The sequence below is a fragment of the Apodemus sylvaticus genome, chromosome 7 (assembly GCF_947179515.1).
Source record: "Apodemus sylvaticus chromosome 7, mApoSyl1.1, whole genome shotgun sequence".
NCBI lineage: Eukaryota > Metazoa > Chordata > Mammalia > Rodentia > Muridae > Apodemus > Apodemus sylvaticus.
This window is the reverse complement of record NC_067478.1, coordinates 91,020,729-91,039,078: the sequence shown is the minus strand read 5'-3', so window position 1 is coordinate 91,039,078 and position 18,350 is coordinate 91,020,729. Positions and strand designations below refer to the sequence as shown.

Below are 18,350 nucleotides of genomic sequence, written 5' to 3'. Positions count from 1 at the left end.
ATCAGCTCAACTCACTGCTAGTAACAAGGGCTCACCCCACATACACACACAAAAGAGGATGATAAGGAATCAGGAAAACAATTTTTGAAAGGAACATATATTGATTAGAAATAATCAGCAACTTCTAATAGTGAGTAATAAGTTTTAATAAAAAATTATTAACAATTAATTTTGGATACATAAAAAGTGATCATGAGATAATAAGATGTTTGAAAAGAATTTCTGAGGTTTTAATGTAATTTTATTTATACTTGCTTGGCTGTTTTGTTTAAAAAATTTTCAAACAGTATATTGTTATTCCACTTTTAGATAATGGTGAAAGGGAAGCTGTGGGATTCTTGCAAATTTGCCAGTTAAAAGTGTGAAGATGACCTCATGGGGCCATTTGCATCAGAATATATCCCTGATGTATGTGCAATAGCAGTTTAAAATCAGTGAAAAATAATTTTGTTTTTATGGAACAATGTGTCCTTTCTTTTATATTTCACAATTTAAAAATCATCTGTGCTTTGGCTACTTGCCCAGAAGTGAGATAGTTGGATCCCTTGATAGACATTATTTAGTTTTAGAAAATCCTTCATTTTGCTGTTCTACCTCATTTCCCATGAGATGAATGGGAATAGATGAATGAATTATTATAATATTTCACCCCTCTATGCAGTACACGTGAACGAAGACATCATATCTCTGATTATGTAGACCAAAATTTGTGGGAAATCCATATCTTTCCTGAAAACTTAAAATTAATATGTATTAATGTAAAGGCAATTTAACTGCTAAATTACTGCTACTCCTTTTTTTTTCTTTTTTTAAAATTCAATATATTTTTTATTTATATTTCAAATGCTTTCTCCTTTCCTGGCTCCCTACTCACCCAAAGTCTCATAAGCCCTCTTCCCTCCCCCTGTTCCCCCTTCCACACCTTCCCACTTCCCTGTTATGGTGTTGCCCTATACTGCTACACTGAGCCTTTCCAGAGTCAGGGGCCATTCCTCTGTTCTTCTTGGACATCATTTGATATATGGATTATGACTTGGGTATTCCAAGTTTCTAGGTTAATATGCGCTTATCAGTGAGTGCATACCATGATTGATCTTTTGAGAGTGGGTTACCCTACTTAGGATGATGCTCTCCAGCTCCATCCATTTGTCTAAAAATTTCATGAATTTATTGTTTCTAATGGCTGAATAGTACTCCATTGTGTATATATACCACAGTTTTTGTATCCATTCCTCCCTTGAGAGACACAAGGGTTCTTTCCAGGTTCTGGCTATTAGAAATAGGGCTGCTATGAACATAGTAGAGCATGTATCCTTATTACATGCTGGAGAATACTTTGGGTATATGCCCAGGAATGGTATAGCAGGGTCCTCCAGAAGTGACGTGCCCAGTTTTCTGAGGAACTGCCAGACTGATTTCCAGAGTGGTTGTACCAATTTGCAACCCCACAATCAGTGGAGGAGTTTTCCTTTTTCTTTACATCCTCACCAGCAACTGTTTTCTCCTGAGTTTTTGATCTTAGCCATTCTGACTGATGTGAGGTGAAATCTCAGGGTTCTTTTGATCTGCATTTCCCTAATGACTAATGATGTTGAACATTTTTTAAGATGCGTCTCAGCCATCTGAAGTTCTTCAGGTGAGAATTCTTTGTTTAGCTCTGTACCCCATTTTAATAGGGTTATTTGGTTTTCTGGGGTCTAAATTCTTGAGTTCTTTGTATATATCGGATATTAGCCATCTATCGGATGTAGGGTTGGTGGAGATCTTTTCCCAATTTGTTGGTTGCTAATTTGTCCTTCTGATGGTGTCCTTTTCTTGGATACCTGACAGAACCAGTTAGCAGACATATCCCGAGGCAAACATTGCTTGGGCCTATGCCTGTCATGTTTTTACCTGGACTCAGGGCCCGGGCAGCTAGATGGGCCATTTGTGCAACAACCCAGTTGTGGGATCTTTTGCCCTGCAGAGGGATCAGCACTTGGAAAAGGTCCCCACAGCATCCAACATCATCACTCCCTGAAGGAGTAAATGAGCAATACCAGGTTCATAGGGACAACTTGGGGCAGGTCATACTAGGGCTCTAAGGGCACCCAAGAGGAGGGCAGCACATGAGAAATCTGTGCCACGTCATCCAGAGGTGCTTAAATAGCCTTACAGGCTCACAGGAGGTTCAAACACCAGCCAGTGACAATAAGACCAACTAATGCCTGAGATAACAAGCTGGCAAAAGGCAAATGTAGGAATGTTACTAACAGAAATCTAGGCAATATGGCAGTGTCTGAACCCAATTCTCCCACAACAGCAAGTCCTGGATATACCAACACACCAGGAAAACAAGGTTTGGATTTAAAATCACTGGTCATGAGGCTGCTAGAGGAACACAAAGGATATAAATAAATCTCTTAAAGAAATACGGGGGAACATGAATAAGTTAGAAACCCTTACAATGGAAACACAAAAATCACTTAAAGAAATTCAGGAGAATGTGAGTCAACAGATAGAAGCCAATAAAGAGGAAATGCAAAAATCACTTAAAGAAATGCAGGAGAAATTGAGTCTACAGGCTACTCCTTTCAAATATTGTGAATTTCATTGTAGCTCTGTGTACTAAACAGGATGATATGTTCAAAAATATAATTTAAAGGAAGTTTCTATGGAGACAATGTTAATGGCGGCTACTTTGTTATTTAGCTTTGACATAGGCAAGGGACATCTTGGAAAAGAAAACTTCCATTGAGAAAATACCTCCTGAAAACTAGACTATGGAACATTTTTGTGATCCAGTTGGTGGGCTAGCCCAGTATGAGGTAATCCCATCCATAGGCAGATGATCTTGAGTCCTATAACAAAAGGGTGAGCAAGCCATGGAAGCAATCTATTAAGTAGTGTCACTTCCTGGCCTCTGCTAGGTTAATACTGGAGTTCCTGTCCTGACTCCTCTGGTTGATGGGTTTTATACTAAAGATGTAAGCTGAAGTAACTCTTTCCTTTTCACATGGCCTTTGGTCATGATGTTTTACCATGCCCCGAGAAATCTTAGGTAAGTATTTTGCATGTGTAGATAGGACTATGCCCAGAAAATTACATATGATTGCCAATTTTATGATATTTTATGACTTATGGTTAGATATACAATAAAGGACATTACTGTTGATTTTAATTGATAACTAAGACTAGACAGTGATATCCTGTGGCTGAAGGCAACATGCATATTAATCACAAAATACTGAGAAATCAAGCTGGATCTGATCTAGAAGCTTCTATTCTTCTGGCTAGCTCTTGTGAGGCTAGAATATATTATGCAGGTTGTTAGAGAAAGATTTTCAATAGTCATATCCACCTGTGAACCCTAGAAGCTGGAATGTCTTCCTACCAAAAACAATGTGCTCATTATCCCAAGAGTAATATGACTGCTCTAGTAATAACTATTCAGTACATTTTTTGAGGTTCACTCAACATATGATGGGGAATCTCTACATCATACTGTATACTTAACCAGATCAGTCAGTAGCCCATGGCAAGGGTGGGCCATAAGCCCTATCATGGAATCCACTAATATTGTCTTGTAAATGAATATGGTGTTAAATTGCATTTTTAAATAAATGCTTATACCCAGAAATTAGACTAATGATGTTGAACATTTTTTAAGATTCTTCTCAGCCATCTGAAGTTCTTCAGGTGAGAATTCTTTGTTTAGCTCTGTACCCAATTTTAATAGGGTTATTTGGTTTTCTGGGGCCCTGAGTCCAGGTAAAAACATGACAGGCATAGGCCCAAGCGATGTTTGCCTCGGGATATGTCTGCTAACTGGTTCTGTCAGGTACCCAAGAAAAGGACACCATCAGAAGGACAAATCAGCAACCAACAAATTGGGAAAAGATCTCCACCAACCCTACATCTGATAGAGGGCTAATATCCGATATATACAAAGAACTCAACTAAAATTAGAAATTTTATACTTAGACAGAAAATGAGTAGCAGAGTTAATGAAGAGACCCATAGAACTGGTCAAAGTACTAGAAGCTGGGAATATCCAAGAAACAAATCACATGTCATATGATGCCCAAGAAGAAGGAAGGAGAGGCCCCTAGTCCTAGGTAGGCTCAATGCAGCAGTATAGGGGAATACCAGGATAGGAAAGTAGTAAGGGGTCGATTGGGGATCAGGGGGAGGGAAGAGGGCTTATGGGACTTTTGGGGAGGAGAGATCCAGGAAAGGGGAAATCATTTAAAATATAAATGAAGAATATATGCAATAAAATAAAAGAAAATAAAAAATGTTGAATGTTCATCTCTAAATACAACATCAATATTGCCCCCTAAGTCTCAGAGAACATCATGGAAGAGAGTGAAAAGACACATAAGAGCCAAAAGATGAATAGAGATATTGATGTGAAAAGTTTTCTTCAGGATAGGACTTAACCATTGCATTCATGAAGTTACAGCAACTATTGTAACCTACAAATGACTGGAACAAGATTGGTCCATCATCACTCAATCATGATGGTGGAGATATCAATAAGATCCACGCCTTTATGAAGAATGATTGGCTATTATTGCCTGCTAGAGAAGGAGTTGTTTCTTACAGTGGTAACTACTGATAAGGTTTCCAGGTTCTAGTAAACAGAGCATACAAATAGTAATATTTTAATACTAAAATTTCAATATTACGTATTTAATACAAAATTAATTTCTTACATATAAATCTGGTTAAATTATATATTTTTAAAATATTCATACACAACACACAACAGAAATATTGCAACTAATTGTATTTCCTAGTGGTCATTCCCAAATACAAGGATATAACAGCAACATTAAATGGATTTAGTGAATTGCTTTATTTTATAAATATGCTCATTTATGTTTTTCATGAATAATTCATAGTGAAAATGTATCTGCATCAAAGGATTTAAAGTTACATGTCAATACAACTATTCATAATAGCTTGCATTTGATTTCATTGCTTATATTTGTCATATAATAGAGTTTATCATTTTTATACATAGATATAATTGTTATTTTCCCATACTTACCTCCATTACATTTTTCTCCTCTCTTCATAGTCACACTAAGCTTTGTCCTTTTGAGTTTTTTGATCATACAGAACAGAAAAACCATGATGATTATTTTTCTGAGTATGGTTTATGTTTATTAACTTGGAAATCTTCTGTTTTCTGCATTCTCCTTTATAGGCCTCATTTTTTTTTTGTTTATGCTTGAGAAAAATTCCACTGTGTGTGTGTGTGTGTGTGTATTTGTGTGTGTGTGTGTGTGTGTTTGTGTGTGTCTGTGTGTGAGGATAAAAACTTCCTTTATGGGCACAACAGTTCATTTTTACCCTCTGATATCCCACATTGATCTATAAAGCTCTTTGTGGCCATTGTCTCTCATCCCTTTAGAATACACCACTGTTTGCTGTAAAAAAAAATTCTCTATAATAAGCTAAATGCATCTTATTTTAATTATTTTAATTGAGATTCCCAAAAGCTGAGTAGAAGACTCCATGTAGAGAACCCAGTGACAGAATGGTATTGTAGGTCATGTGTGGGTGGAAATTCCATGCTAATTATCATAGAGAGTACACAGATAGTAGATAGGCATTCCCTCTTGCATTTGTTATTTGTTTTATTGATAAAATTTATTGTGCCATTTGCTTTTGGTTTACACAGTATTTTTTCTCTTCCCTTATATTAATTCTATGTGTCTCCTTAAGATTAAAGAGAGTCTCATATAGATAGAGTATATAGGCATTTTGTTTTGCTTCATTGAGTCATTCTAAGTCTCTTGAATAAGGTGTAAATGATTATTTTCCTGTATGATTCCTGATATTTGAAGATTTATTAATTCAATTTTCCTACTTTATTTTGTTGTTTTATGGCATTTTCCCTACTTGTTATCTTTTCTTGAGGATTGACGTGTTATGCAAAAATTTTGGTTTACAGAGATTATTCCATTTGAATCTTTTCCATTTTTGTTTTGGCAGTTCCAAATAAAGTTTTATTTTATGATTAGTCTAAAAAAATCATACTAATAAGAAAACAAGCATTTTGGCCCATTCTTTCTTCTGGGGCAGAATGGTATCTAATCTGCTCCCTGGAAGACACCACATTCCGAGTCTTCCCAGAAAATACACTGCACTAAGAGTAGTTGGGCAACTGACACCACAGCCTGAGGCATTCCAGGAGAACTATTGCACATATGGCAACAGAGCAAATAAATGGCTGCCAGCTAGTATGATTTCCTGAAGACACCATAGCTTGAAGGCATCCCAGGAGCTCCTCTGTACACAGAACAACTGGTCTACAGACAAGGTTCTCTGAAGACCTCCTGGGGGTCCTGCAGTATGCAGGGCAAAGGACCAGCAGACTGAAATCTTCACTGTAGCTCTGCTGCACAAAGGCAAATAGAAACAACCATCCATAGTCCCTATGGATAAAATCTTCACAAAGACAACACTTTAACTGCTCCTTCCAAAACCCAACAGTCTGAAGACCTCCCAGGAGATCTACTGCAGTTAGGGCAAAAGATCAGAAGCTTCTCTACCCCTCTGAAGAGCTACTAGTTGGAAGGATGCTAGGTGGTCTGCTACAGCCAGGGCCTCTGGCCTACTGGGAGACTTGAAGCAACCCAGGGACAAATGAGGCAGACTCCAGATGGAGTCACCCAGACCAGAAAACACCAGGGATAAACATGTGGTGGGAGACAAGAACAAGACCATAAGTAACAGGAGCCAATATGCATGGGCATCATCAGAACAAACTTCTCCCACCACAGCAAGAAATGAGTAGACCAACACACCTGAAAATCAGGAAGCTGATATAAAATAAAATTCTATCACAGGCCACTATACCCAGCAAAAGTCTCAATAAACATAGATGAAGAAACCAAAATATTCCAGGACAAAACCAAATACAAACAGTATCTATCTACCAATACAGATCTGTAGAGAATACTAGAAAGAAAACTCCAACAAAAGGAAGGAACCTACATCAAAAAATGGTCAAGATATAAAGCCTCTTAAAACAAAGCCAGCAGTAGAGAACCACAAGCACAAAAATCCACCTACTATAACAAACATATCAGTAACCTACTGTCATCTGTTTTTAATATCTATCAGTAGTAATCGACTCAACACACCTATAAAAAGACATAAACTGAAATATTGGATAAACAAACAGGACCCAGAATTTTGCTGCGTGCAAGAAACATACCTTGATAACAAAGGCAAACACTATCTCAGAGTAAAAGGATGGAAAAAGATCTTCCAAGCAAATGGTCCTAGGAACCAAGCTGGCATTGCCATTCTAATGTCCAATAAAATTGACTTTCAACCAAAAGCTATCAAGTGTGATGAGGAAGGACACTTCATATTCAAAAGGGAAAATCTTAAAAGAGAAAGTTTCAGATCTGAACAGCTATGCCCCAAATGCAAGGGTATCCACAATCATACAAGAAACTTTAATAAAGCTGACAATGCCTATTGAACCCCACACATTAATAGTGGAAGACTTCAACACCCTAATCTCACCAATGGAGAGGTCACAGAAACAAAAACAAAACAGAGACACAGTGAAACTAATAGAGGTTGTAAACCAAATGTATTTAACAGATATCTACAGAACATTTCACCCTTTCACCCTTAAAGGGAAAGAATACACCTTCTTCTCAGCAACTCATGGTACCTTCTCCCAAATTGACCATATAATTGGTCATAAAACAAGCTTAAACTGATACAAAAAGATTGGAATAATTTAATGTATTCTATCAGATCACCATGGCCTATGGCTGGTCTTCAATAACAGTAAAAAGAAAAAAAAAAAAAAGAAAGAAAGAAAAGAAAGCCAGAAAGCCTACCTGCATGTAGAAATTGAACAACTCTTTACACAAGGATAACTTGGTCAGGCAAGAAATAAAGAAATTAAGCCCTACTGACATTTAATGAAAATGTTCACACATTATACCCAAATTTATGAGACACATTGAAAGCAGTTCTAAGAAAAATTTCATAGCACTATGTGCCCTGGTAAAGAAACTAGAGAGCTGTTACACTAGCAACTTGACAGCACACTTCAGAGCTCTAGAACAACAAGAAGCAAACTCACCCAATAGGAGTAGAAGACAGGAAACAATCAAACTCAATGCCAAATCCAATCAATTAGAAACTAAGAGAAAAATGCAAAGAATCAATGAAATCAACGCTGGTTCTTTTAGAGAATCAACAAAATAGATAAACCTCTAGTCAAACTAACTAAAGGCAGAAAGTCAGTATCCAAATTAATACAATCAGAAATGAAAATGAAGGCATAACAACAGAAATGGAAGAAATTCCAAAATCATCAGATCCTACTAAAAAAGCCTATTCTCAAGGAAACTGGAAAATCTAGATGAAATGGATGGTTTTCTAGACAAATATCAGATATCAAATTTAACTCAGAATCAGATAAACCATTAAAATAGACTCAAAACACCTAAAGAAAAAAATCAGTCATTAAAAGACTCCCAATCAAAAAATAACAGAACCAGATGGGGTTAGTGCAGAATTCTATCAGACATTCAAAAAGAACTAATACCAATACTCTTCATACTATTCCACAATATAGAAACAGAAGGAATACTACAAAACTCATTCTATGAAGACAAAATTACGCTGATACCAAGAACACACAGTGATCTAACAAAGAAAGAGAACTTCACACCAATTTCCCTTATGAATATCAATGCAAAAAATACTCAATTAAATTCTTGCCAATGCAATCCAAGAGCACATCAAAGCAATCATTAACCATGATTAAGTAGGCTTCATCCCAGGTATGCAGGGATGATTCAATACACAGAAATCCATCAATGTAATCTTCTACATAAAACAAACTGAAAGAAAAAAATAGCCATTTAATTAGATGCTGAAAAAGTCAAAAGACAAAATGGCAATCAACAGATTGGGAAAAGATCTTTTTCAACCCTCCATCTAATATATGGCTAATTTCCAATATATCTTGAGAATTCAAGAAGTTAGACTTCAGAAAACCAAATAAACCTATTAAAAATGGGTTACAGAGCTAAACAAAGAATTCTCAACTGAGGAATACCAAATGGGTAAAAACCACATAAGGAAATGTTCAGCATCCTTAGTCATCAGGTAACTGTATATTAAAACAACCCTGAGATTCCACCTCACACAGTCAGAATGGCTAAGATCAAAATTTCAAGTGACAGCAGATGCTGGCAAGGATGTCGAGAAAGGAAATCTCTGTTACTGCAGGAGTGCTTGCAAGCTGGGACAACAACTTTAGAAATCAGTTTGGCAGTTTTTTGGAAAACTGGACATAGTACTGCTTGAGGGGCCAGCTATACTACTTCTGGGTTTATACCCAGAAAACTCTCCAACATGTAATAAGGAGACATGCTTATAGCAACCTTATTTATAATAGCCAGAAATTGGAAAGAACCCAGATGTCCTTCAACAGAGGAATGGATACAGAAAATGTAGTACATTAACACAATGGAATACTACTCAGCTATTAAAAAAAATGAATTCATGAAGTTCTTAGGCAAATGGATGAAGTTCCACAATATTATTCTAAATTAGGTAACCCAATCACAAAATAACACACATGGTATGTACTCACTGATAAGTGTGTATTATCCGAGAAAATAAGCATACCCAAAATACAATTTACAGACCAAAGGAAGCTCAAGAAGAAGGAAGAACAAAGTATTGATCCACTGGTCCTTCCTAGAAGGTGGAACAAAATACCCATGGAAGAAATTCAGAGACAAAATGTGGAGCGGAAATTGAAGGAAGACCATCCAGAGTCATCTCCTCCTGTAAATCCATTCCATTTACAATCACCAAACCCAGACACTATTGTAGATGCCAACAAGTGCTTGCTGACAAGAGCCTGATAGAACTATATCCTGGGATGTAGCTGCCCATGGCAACATTAAAACAGTTTACTGAGCCAACTGGAAGGAAAACTGGGGATGGGAACAGGGTGGCGAGAGAAACATGGAGTCAAGACAAGATTTCCTTCTCAAGACTCAAAGTTTAATGGAGGTCCCCAAATATATATAGGCATGGTAAGACCCTTTCCCCAAATTCCAGGGTGTGTTCCAGGGAACTGGTCTGGCTCTTCACTGGGCATTGGCTCCATTGCTCATGCAGCTGGGAAGGTAACCTGCTTAATTCAGGAATTCATAGACCGGAGGAACAATGAACTTCATCTTGGTCGATATCAAGTTCCTACCCGGTGGCATGACACCCCAATATGGTCTGTACACTGAGAGGCTCTGCCAGTAGCTTTAAAATACAGAGGTGGATGTTCTCAGCCAATCATTGGACTGATCACAAGGTTCCCAATGGATGACCTAGAGACAGGACCAAAAGAGATGAAAGCTTGCAGCCTCGTAGGAGGAGTAACAATATGAACCAACAAGTACCCCCAGAGATCTCATGGACTAAACCATCAACCAAAGAGTATATATGGAGGGACCCATTGCACCAGCTGCATATGTATCAGAGGATGGCCTTGTTGGGCATCAAAGGGAGGAGAAGTCGTTTCCTGAGAAGCCTAGATGCTCCAGTATAGGGGAATGCTAGGACAGGGAAGCAAGAGTGGGTAGGTTGGAAAGCAGGGTGATGGGGCATGGGATAGTGTGTTTTCAGAGGGGAAATCAGGAAAGAGGATAAAATTTGAAATTTAAAGAAAGAAAATATCTAATAAAAAAGACAAGAATTAACTCCACCCAAAACAATAATAGCTGTGTGTGAGTGTGTATGTATGTGTTTGTGTATGTGTGTATGTGTATGTGTATGTGTGTTTTATGATATATGTTAGAAATTTTTAGAACTAATTGTAAGAAAGCCTGAGGGCAAATTCTGTGGAAAATTAACATTAATATCATGGCGACAACCAGAGAAATAACCACAACAATAGTTTTCCCTGAAGAAAAGAAGTGGTTGGAATCTGTGAGTTCAGCATTAGGTCTATCAAGGAACAACAATAATCCCCAAAGAGAAGGGTATTCTTGAATGAAATACTGAGTTGCCAAGGAAATATAGACGTATCAGCATCTAAATGGCATCACCTCATCTTCTTTCTATATCTAGTATATATTTCCTGGGAAGAAGCTAAAAAATATTCTGCCTTCCTTATGATGTTTAACATGACATTAAAACATGTAAAATGTTTTATAGGAGACAAATATGATCAAAATGAAAGCTGTTTTTTCTTTAGAGAATTATGACTATAATCATTAAACAAAAGCAGTGATTCAAAAAAATGTCCTGAGCACATAAAACAGTAATTTTTTTTTGCAGGATTCTTTTAGAATACAAGGACACAGAGCTCTGGAGCCTGATGGTGTCTTTCCAGAGAAAGAGGAACAAATACCAATGAAAAGGGCCAATAAGATTTCTCTCTTAAATATGGTAAGTTTTGAAATCTGTTTATACTAAAGGCTTACATTTCCTTGAATATATCTACTGAGAAGTAAATATTGTATAGCAGGGTTTATGACATATAGTATTTGTTTTGACCACATATTATTCTGGAAATGATCCAGGAGTAAGGCTCATTCACATATGCCTTTCCTGTATGTTAATATATTGTGTAAATATACCGGCAATAAGAAAATTTCAGGGAAAAAAAAGATAATTTCAGATCGATTCTGTTCGCAATTCACCATTAATTGCTGTTAATAGGTTGAACATTACATCCACTCTTCTGTTGAGGGATATCTGGGTTCTTTCCAGCTTCTGGCCATTATAAATAGGGCTGCTATGAACATAGTGGAACATGTATCCTCATTACATGCTGGGGAAACTTCTGGGTATATGCCCAGGACCCAGACTCAAAAGATGAATCATGGTATGCACTCACTAATAAGTGGGTGTTAACCTAGAAAACTGGAATACCCAAAACATAATCCACACATCAAATGAGGTACAAGAAGAACGGAGAAGTGGCCCCTTGTTCTGGAAAGACTCAGTGAAGCAGGATAGGGCAAAACCAGAACAGGGAAGTAGGAAGGGTTGGGTGGGGAAACAGGGGGAGGGAAGGGGGCTGATGGGACTTTTGGGGAGTGGGGGTCTAGAAAAGGGGAAATCATTTGAAATATAAATAGAAAATATATCAAATAAAAAAATCATTAAAAAATAGGTTGAACATTAGATTTCCAAATACTTTTTATTTTGTAAGAATTAATTTTCCTTTCCCTGGGCCATTTTCATTCCCACTAGCTCTACCACCCAACATTATTCTGCCCTTTAGGTGACTATAATTGTTATTTGACATCATATAGTATTTCTTCTAACAATTTGGTTTTAGTTTTCATAGTGGCTTGATTGTCACAAAGAGCCCAAAAATCTGTAACATTATGAGAAAGTCTAAGGTTCAAAACAAATAAACAGAAAAATATCTAGATTTAGAAAGGGAGAAATGTTACAGTCACTATAAGCACAAACTATGGTGACTGATTTAATAAACTACATTTCTGTAAGAGAGGCCAATATATCTAGATTTATGAATTTTTGTGAACTGGCTATACACACACACAGGCACACACAGGCACACACACACACACAATTAAGGAGTTGGTTTCTTTTGCTTGATATTGGAAATACTGCTCATAATTCTTAGTATGCTGAAGACCAGTCTAGAGATAGATCACCAGCAGAATGCTAAAATTTTTCCTTGAAACAAGAATTGAGAGTAATAATAAAGAAAGGATGAAAAGGAAGGAAGGAAATTAGTTCCTGTGCATCCTATTTGCCCTTTGACTTTAAATTTTTAAATATTCAGATTAGCAATATTAGGTCACTGGTCAAAGCAGTGGTTTATTAGCGATGCTCTTTACTGTGATTAACCTCTATGATGCTAGTTGAGGAAGGCAATGTTGTTCTGTACCATGGTTTCATGAAAGGCTGGTTCAAAGAATTTGAAGCTATTTGTTTATTGACATTCAAAGAAGAAATTGCCATTTGAAAGAGAAGATGTGCTTTTAAATTCTTCTTTTCCTTAAATTTCACTTATTTTTCTGTCTCCACAGAGACTCTGAGAAAAGAATGGCTTTCAAAAATGCTTCTATGGTAATAGAGTTCATTCTCTTGGGGATAACAGACTAACCTGGCCTCAAAATTCCATTGTTCCTACTCTTTTTTGTAGTATACATGATAACTGTGTTGGGGAATTTGACCTTGATCATTTTAATTCTGCTAAATTCTCACCTCCACACACCCATGTACTTTTTCTTGTTTAACTTGTCTTTCATAGATCTCTGTTATTCCTCTGTGATTACACCCAAAATGCTGATGAACTTTATACAAAAAAAGAATGTTATCTCTTACACAGGGTGTATGATGCAGTTATACTTCTTTTGCTTTTTTGTCATTTCTGAGTGTTATGTGCTGACTTCAATGGCCTATGATCGCTATGTAGCAATCTGCAATCCACTGTTGTATAATGTTACCTTGTCTTTTAAGGTATGTTGTTATCTGATGCTTGGCTCATATTTCATGGGCTTTTCTGGTGCCATGATCCATACTGGATGCATCCTGAGACTGACATTTTGTGATAGAAATACCATCAACCACTATTTCTGTGATCTCCGCCCTTTGTTGCAAATCTCCTGCACCAGCACCTATGTCAATGAGATAGAGCTGTTCATTGTAGCAGGAAAAGATATAATTGTGCCCACTCTCATCATCTTTATCTCCTATGGTTTCATTCTCTTCAGCATTCTCAAAATTAAATCCACTGAAAACAGGTCCAAAGCCTTTAGCACCTGCAGTTCCCATATGCTTGCTGTTTCTCTGTTCTTTGGATCAGGTGCTTTCATGTATCTCAACCCTACCTCCACTCTCTCTATCAAAAATGGGAAATTCTCTTCTCTTTTTTATACCATTGTAGTTCCCATGATGAACCCTTTAATTTACAGCTTGAGGAACAAAGATGTCAAAGTTGCCATGAGAAAAACTTTGAGCAGGAGAATATTTTGAACAGAAACTAGCTATCTTTAAGCCTGTAGTTTAACAACAGAGATTGTGTTTGCTATATTTTTTACACTATTTCTGTATTTAATTTTTCTATTGTAATACCTATTATATTTATTATGTTTTTAAAAATGTTTTCATATTTGCTTTTTTTCCTCATTTGAGATCAGATAAATGCTTTTTAGCATTTTTAAATAGATTTTTTTCTCATTGTGTGTACAATTGATGCTTTTTATAATTTTACCTCTTTTAGAATAGCATTAAGTAGCTCTTCTCTTCTGTTGTTTCTTATTATAAACATTAGCACAGGAGATATTTAACCACGTTGTCCATTAATTTAATTAAAATAACATGAATTTGTCAGTATGACTATGCATACAACTAGCTGCACTTGTTATTTGAAATCAACTTTCAAATTCTCTTTGTGTCTGTGTGTTTGCATTCTTGTTTTGTATCCTTCACTGGACAACAATATATTATTCTCTAAAGACAGTATTAAGTAGGTATAGATATGTCTGTCTTGACCATGGTCTCTGACCAATATTTCAGGTATAAGGATGGTGCGTTGAACATTGTTTTGCTAGATATCTAATATTTAACTTGTAAATATAAAGGCGGATATTTTATTGCTAAAATACACTATGGCAAACATATAATAATAGAGATACTGAGATTAACAGTTTACATAATAATATAGGATTATTTAAGAAAGCCCATGAACCTTTAGATTTTTTATCTCTAGCCTACCAGTCTTAAATATACCTTCCAACTAGAAAGAAATATGAGGAATTATTTCTAATGTGTGATTTTATTTTGTTTGCAGATAGTCTATAAATTCACATCAGCATTGTATCTCTCTAGGTGTGTGTGTTTATGTTTGTGTGTGTACCGTATTTATTCAGTAAAACTGTTTGCTATCTCTTTTTATTTTTAAACAGCAGATACATGTTTTATTGGTTAAGTTCCAGATGATTGTTTCAATATGGGGTGAGAATTCTTTAGACAAAAAGCATCAAAAATGTTTTAAGAGGCATTTTGATAAGATATTTGGGAAGAATAGAAGGTAAAGGAAACAGGTTAAAGATAACCATTCTAGAAATATGAAATCTCTGTGTGTAAAATGAGAAATAAAAACTACACTGAAATTTCATCAGATTTTGTGTGAATTTTTAGGCTGAGTTTTTATCTCTGATTATTTTAAATCTTAACTATTCATAAAACATTGCACATTATCAATGATCAATGGATGTATGATGACTAATTTGGTTGTCAACTTCACACATCTTAGAAGAGGGACTCTTCATTCTGGAACTATTTATATCAAATTGACCAGTGGGCACAGGTTTTTTTACGGTATGATCTTGAATGTTCATTGATGTGGGAGTGCCCAGTCCACTGTGAGTTGTGCTGCTCCTAGGTAGGTCTTAGGAGGTATAGGAAGTAGGTAAATGTGAGCCTGAAGGCAAGTAAATATCATTCCTCCATAGTCTCTGCTACAAGGTTACTGCTTTGAGTTTCTGGTTTGAATTCCTTCAATGATAGATCAGGGCCCAAGGACTTGTAAGACAAAATGATTTTTTACTCTAAAATGATTTTGTTCATGGTCTTTTATCATAGCAAGAGTAAGCAAAATAGGATAGTAGATTAAGAGAATTAGAGAGGAGTATTGAAAATGTGGATATTTTTGTGGAAAAAGTTATTAGAGAACTATCATAATAGACAACATTAGTTGCAATTGAAACTTGCTTTAGGGAAATTAATTTTAAATAAAAAAATAAGAATGAAAAATGTCTTACTCTCTTCTAGGGAAATATTTAGAAATAAATGGATATAAGAGTTCTCTCAAGATAACTTTGACTTGACTTATATTATTTAATACTAAGGAAAGTTTAATTTCAAAGTGGAGGAGGAACAGGATAAAACTAAATCATCCTTGTCTTTTTTGATTTTGTTTTCCTCCCCCTCATATATAATAAAAAGACTTTAAAACTTTGTGCTGAGAAAGTAAAGCAAAATTGAAAAGTGTATTTAATGAATAACTCCTACTATGAAAAAGCCTTTCTGAGAGGATGATGAGAAATATAAAAAGAGAGGGGGGCATAATAAGACCAGTAGTTTGAAAGCAGGTTCCTGAGACGATCGATGTCTTCTGATTCTTTATGTTGATTTTTTCTTTTATTACTTTTATTTTGTTACAGTTGAACCATCTTCTTGTTACAGTCCACCTCCTGATCCTCCCTCATAGTTCCTTATTCCATTCCTCCTCCCCTTTGTCTCCAAGAAAATTCAGCACCACCAGGCCTACACAGTCCCTGTGGCCTCAGGTCTTTCAAGGGTTAGGCTGTTTTCTTAGACTGAGGCCAGACCAGTCATCTGCTATACATAAGTAGCAGCCTTGAACCAGCTCCTCCATGCCTCCTGGTTGGTGGCTCAGTATCTGAGAGATCTCAGGGGTCCAGGTTAATTGTGAATGCGGGTTTTCCTGTGGTGTTGTCCTCTTCCTCATCTTCTTCCAATCTTTCCCTAATTCAACCACAAAAATTGCAGACTTTAGTCCTATGATTAGATGTAAGTATCTGTATCTGTCTCAGTCAGCTCTGCTTATTGGGCCTCTCAGAGGACAGCCATGCTAGGTTCTTGTCTGTAACCATACCATAGGATCAGCAATAATGTCAGGACTTGCAGACTCCCCTACAGAACTCAAGAAGATTAACAAGCAGAGGGTTCTAGTGAGGATGCTTCAATCCCACGTGGGAAGGAGAAGAAAATAGTCATGGGAGGCAAACAAAGGGAGGAATGAGGGTGGGAGATGGGAATGAGAGGGGAAATGGAATAGAGGAATATGATCAGGTATGAGGTAGGGGTGGAGAACAGGAGAGGATAGTGAGGGCCTCCAGAATTAAAGGAAATATGCAACATCATGGGGCAGGAAGAAGGCAGATCCCCTAGAAAGTACCATAGATCTTGGAGGTGAGAGACTCTCAGGACTCAAAGAGGGACTTTAGATGAAATGTGCAACAGTGTGAAGAAGGAACTCGTAAAGTTTACCTCTTCTAGAAAGACAGAGAATCATATGGAGAGCTGGGGTTGCCGTCCCACAGTCAAAAATTCTGACCTAGAATTGTTCCTGTCTAAAAGACCTGCTGGGACAAAAGGAGAGAGAAGGAGATCAAGTGTCTTCTGATTTTTAGGAGACATTGCAAGGAGAAATGACAAGAAGGCATGGAGAGCCCATAGAGAAAACCAAGGATCAATAATCCTATAAGTACTTGGCCAGCGAGGACTTCGGCCAACTGTCCTTCTATTCTGAAGGGGTAAAGCTGCTGTTACTCTTGCTTTGTCTAGGGACTGTCTGTCCTTCCTAGACTTCAGTTATTTTTCTGTGTCAGGCAATGAACTCAGGCATTTGTTAGACAATCACCAATACTCATGCTACAGGTTTTGTTTGTTTTTTTCATGAGCAAACAATAGTAAAAAGCTGAACTTAGATTCTTTTAATCTTTCATATTTTCATCACCATGTCCCCAATCAAATATTTTCTAGCAGACTGAGAAAGAAATTAGGTAAATGACACTCTTCACAATAGCCACAAACAACATAAAGTATCTTGGAGTGACTCTAACCAAACAAGAGAAAGAACTATATGACAAGAACTTCAGATCTCTGAAGAAGAAAATCAAAGAAGACCTCAGAAAATGGAAAAATCGTTCATGCTTGCTGATTGGCAAGATCAATATAGTTAAAATGGCCATCTTGTCAAAAGGAATCTACAGATTCAACACAATCCCCATCAAGATCCCAACTCAGTTCTTTATAGGGTTAAAAAGACCAATTCTCAAATTCATCTGGAACAACAAAAAATCCAGGATAGCTAAAACTATTCTCAACAGTAAAAGAACTTCTGGGGGAATCAGTATCCCAGACCTGAAACATTACTACAGAGCAATAGGGTTAAAAACTGCATGGTATTGGCACAGTGACAGACAAGTAGAGCAATGGAATACAATTGAAGACCTAGAAATGAACCCATACACCTATGGTCACTTGATCTTCGACAAAGGAGCTGAAAACATCCAGTGGAAAAAAAGATAGCCTTTTCAACAAATGGTGCTGGTTCAAATGCAGTTCAGCATGCAGAAGAATGCGAATTGATCCATTCTTATCTCCTTTTACTAAGCTCAACTCCAAGTGGATCAAGGACCTCTACATAAAACCTGACACACTGAAACTAATAGAAAAGAAACTGTGGAAGACCCTTGAAGACATGGGCACAGGGGAAAAGTTGCTGAACAGAGCACCAATAGCTTAAGCTCTAAGATCAAGAATTTTACAAATGGGACCTCATAAAATTACAAAGA

The 18,350-nt window shown here is 36.7% G+C and overlaps 1 pseudogene; it reads left to right on the top strand.

Moving 5' to 3' along the window:
• Window positions 1-13,065: 13,065 nt before the first annotated feature.
• On the top strand, window positions 13,066-13,998 carry LOC127690011 (olfactory receptor 145-like; annotated as a pseudogene).
• The last annotated feature ends 4,352 nt before the right edge of the window (window positions 13,999-18,350 follow it).